Source organism: Penaeus monodon, chromosome 12 (genome assembly GCF_015228065.2).
Source record: "Penaeus monodon isolate SGIC_2016 chromosome 12, NSTDA_Pmon_1, whole genome shotgun sequence".
Lineage (NCBI taxonomy): Eukaryota > Metazoa > Arthropoda > Malacostraca > Decapoda > Penaeidae > Penaeus > Penaeus monodon.
Genome location: NC_051397.1, coordinates 38305895 through 38309364, shown reverse-complemented (window position 1 = coordinate 38309364; position 3470 = coordinate 38305895). Strand labels below are relative to the sequence as shown.

The window sequence follows — 3470 nt, the reverse complement described above, 5'->3', positions numbered from 1 at the left end:
ATAATGCAGATAAAAATATTGCTATTTCAGGATTGATGATAAGATGAAATTAGAAGAATCAGAGTTAGCTTTATAATTAATAAGGATAAAGATAAAAGAAAAATGCAAATGCATGTATTTTCCCCTTTTTAAAGGGAAAAATATACATGACAATACAGTACATTTCTGATGTATATTTTCTACATTATTTTTCTGAAGTGCGGCGCTTCGTGGTCAGAGGTGCCCAGGGGTGTGTATTTAACCTCACTGTTCATTGTCCCGTTGTAGTACAGACTTAGTCCCCTTTTGGGAAACTTATTCGTATATAAATCAATTATTTTTTCCCCTTTCAGATCATTATAAAAAGTTCTTTAATCCCACCCTCCCCCATGTTTTCTTTTTTGTTTTCTTAGCATTTGGGGCAATCTGTCTGGGAATTATCTACATTAAGACATAGTGTAAACTGGGTTCATTATATAATGTTTTCAGCGACTTCCCCTGGCTATGACCTACGCCGTTGTAAATTATCATCAGTTCCTTCTGTGGTTCTTTTGCGTAATGCAGCTCACAAAATAAAAGTATTGCATGTCAGTAGATAAAAGCTGATGTAAACGTGGTGATTGTTTAACCTCTCCCTTCGGCGGAGATGATGAGTAGGCTGAATAGGAATTTTGAGTTTATATACATGGAGATCGATGCACACACACACAACACACATAATAATATAATAATAAAAAAGTTTTATTGATTTTCATGCATCCAGAGGCTTAAAATATACATATAAATAAAAATAGAGAGACAAACTATATATACATAACATAACAACACATAACAAAGTAAACTAACAATCAATAACAACAAAAAAACAGATAAACAAAAGCCAAGTAAAAAATCAGTGAGCTACGATTGGACAAGTAAATTGGCTAGTGTTCTTTGATGGGTCGGCTAGAGTGGGTACTGTGCTCCGATGGTAGCGGTCAGTGCGGGCCCTGATGGGCACCTTTTTGTTGGCGGCGCGTGGGCCCCCGGGCGAGGGGGGCGCGTCGGGGGCAGCAGGCCCACGGTGGCGTGGATGGCACAGAATTTTAGACCAAACTGCTGCAGTGAGGTTGAGTAGTGAGTGGCGAGGGAGGTGAGCTAGGGCAGCCAGGGCGCGGGCATAGCAGGTGTAGACAGGGGCCGAGAATGATCTTGGTTGCCCTTTTCTGCACCCTCTCAAGTTGTAGCAGCTGGTGGCGTGAGGGGGGGGAGCAGGCGGGGGAGGCGTAGGTCAAATTTTGGCAGGATGAATAGCCTGTAGACATTCTGAAGCTCGGGAGTGGAACGCCAGGGACTTTAGGCGACGCAACATGTGAAGCCTGTACGAGGGGAGACCTCACGATGTCTCTGACGTGCTGCGTCCAGGAGAGCTTAAACGTCGAGGTGACGCCGAGCGCTTGGTGGAACGGACTACGTCGAGCGGATGGGTTTTCCAGCGTGAGGATGGGTGAGGGGGGGGGTTGGTGGAGAAGTCGAACTGCACCAAACTGGGCTTCTGGCGATGTGGTGACGTGATTTGCGGTGGTCCAGGAGAGGAGGTTGTCGGGGTGTGCTGGGGGCGGAGTGGGCAGGGAGGAATTATATGGCGGCGGCGATGGTCGGTCATCCCCGTATGTCCAACGATGCTCGGTATCGAGGAGAGCATCGTTAATCTGACTAGGAAGCATAGGGGCCATTCTAGTCCCCTGTGGGACTCCGCACGTGAGTGTCAGAAGGCTGGAGACTTGAACCTAGCACGCGCACGTCCTTTTGCCTGTTGGAGAGAAAGTCTGCCAGCCAGGGGAGAGGCACTCCCTGATGCCCGTGGGAAACTGCTGCTTTTGAGATGACCGTAGTGTATGTGTAGTGTACAGTATGTGTGTGTGTGTGTCATGACACTCTGAGTTCGAGAGCTCGAGTCACCAGCCTGCGCGTTGTTCCCGTTGGCAGGCCAGTCCCAAGCCGGATAAAAAGAGGAAGGTTGCGGCAGGGTGGCATTTTGGGGTAAAACAAGCCAAGACTATGATGCGGATAATTTCACTATGGAGACCCCCGAGAGGGGGAAGCGAAAGAAGAGAAAAACACAATACACACCCACACACGAACACACAGACAGACACACACACATACACACGAGCAAACACAATTATGTGTATATACATGTATATGTTAATATATATATTATATAAAATTTTATATATATATATATATATATATATACTATATATGTTATGAAGAGAGAAAGAGTAGGGAAATAGAGACTAACAGACAGACAGATACAGATCAAGCGAAAAGAGTGAGGGCAAGAGGGGAGACAGAGAGATTTTTATTTCTAGTAAAAAAAGGTAATATATAAATATATATATATGTGTGTGTGTGTGTGTATACATTATATACATAAACAAGTAAACAAACAAATCAACTTCTTAGTCCCATCACACACAACAGAATATGGAAACTTAACAATGGATAGCATCTTCAATACAACATATTTACAATGACTGTCTTAGCGATGGTCTTCGTAAATCGATATACCATATTTTGTGTGTGCATTATTTATTTAGTGCCCTAAAATACCTAGAGGCAGATTTTTCATTTTAGGATATTTTTTGGGCCTTCCGTCTCATGAAAACCTAGTTGGCACCTGCCGAATTAAGCCCCGCCTCTTTGACTTTATTCGTTGTAATTAATTTCTGTTTTATTGTTGTTTTGCTTTGTCATTACTGAACTATTTCAAAGAAAATATACTTTAAAATCACGTGCCATTAAACATTACATAGATGACAAGGCGAAAAAGGGCGGAGTTCATGACGTGTGATATCAGATGTAGCTATTCATATAATCACTTATTTAATTAACTCGATATTGTTCTAATTAACAGAAATAAAACTTTCCCTCTTTCACTTATGATAACAAAGTATCCAAAACAATAAATTAGCCGTCACAATATTCTAAGGAAAAAACTCAATTTCACTTTTTAAGTTCAAAAGGCTAAATGGTTGTTGCTGATTCCTTAATTTTGGGAAAAATGGAATCACCGTATACTTTAATTTTTTTAGGTTCAATAGGCTAAATGACTTATAAAGTACCTTAATTTCGGGGAAAACGAAAATTTCAGTCTTCTTCCAATATTGGTGATTCCACGGGGCGTAACTTAGCATGGCGGAGAGTACTGTGAATGGTGCAGGACGGTTGACAATGTGGACTCTCTCACTTAAAGATAAATTTGATTGCGACCGTGACAGGACTCGAACCTGCAATCTTCGGATCCGAAGTCCGACGCCTTATCCGTTAGGCCACACGGTCATATAGTGAAAGCAAGGCTACGCTTATATTTTTTTTTTTTTTTTTTTTTTTTTTTTTTTTTTGCGTCGAACGGTGATTGAATAAATGAAGTTTGCAGACCTTATTCTTTTCTTTTTCTTTCTTTCTTTCCTAAATCATCTTTGCTTCGTCATCAGCATTCTTAGGGA

The 3470-nt window shown here is 41.7% G+C and overlaps 1 non-coding gene across 1 annotated transcript; it reads right to left on the bottom strand.

Annotated features, from left to right (window-relative positions):
- Nucleotides 1-3230: 3230 nt before the first annotated feature.
- On the bottom strand, nucleotides 3231-3303 carry Trnar-ucg. The gene has a single exon. It is a non-coding gene; the product is annotated as a tRNA-Arg (tRNA).
- Nucleotides 3304-3470: the final 167 nt, after the last annotated feature.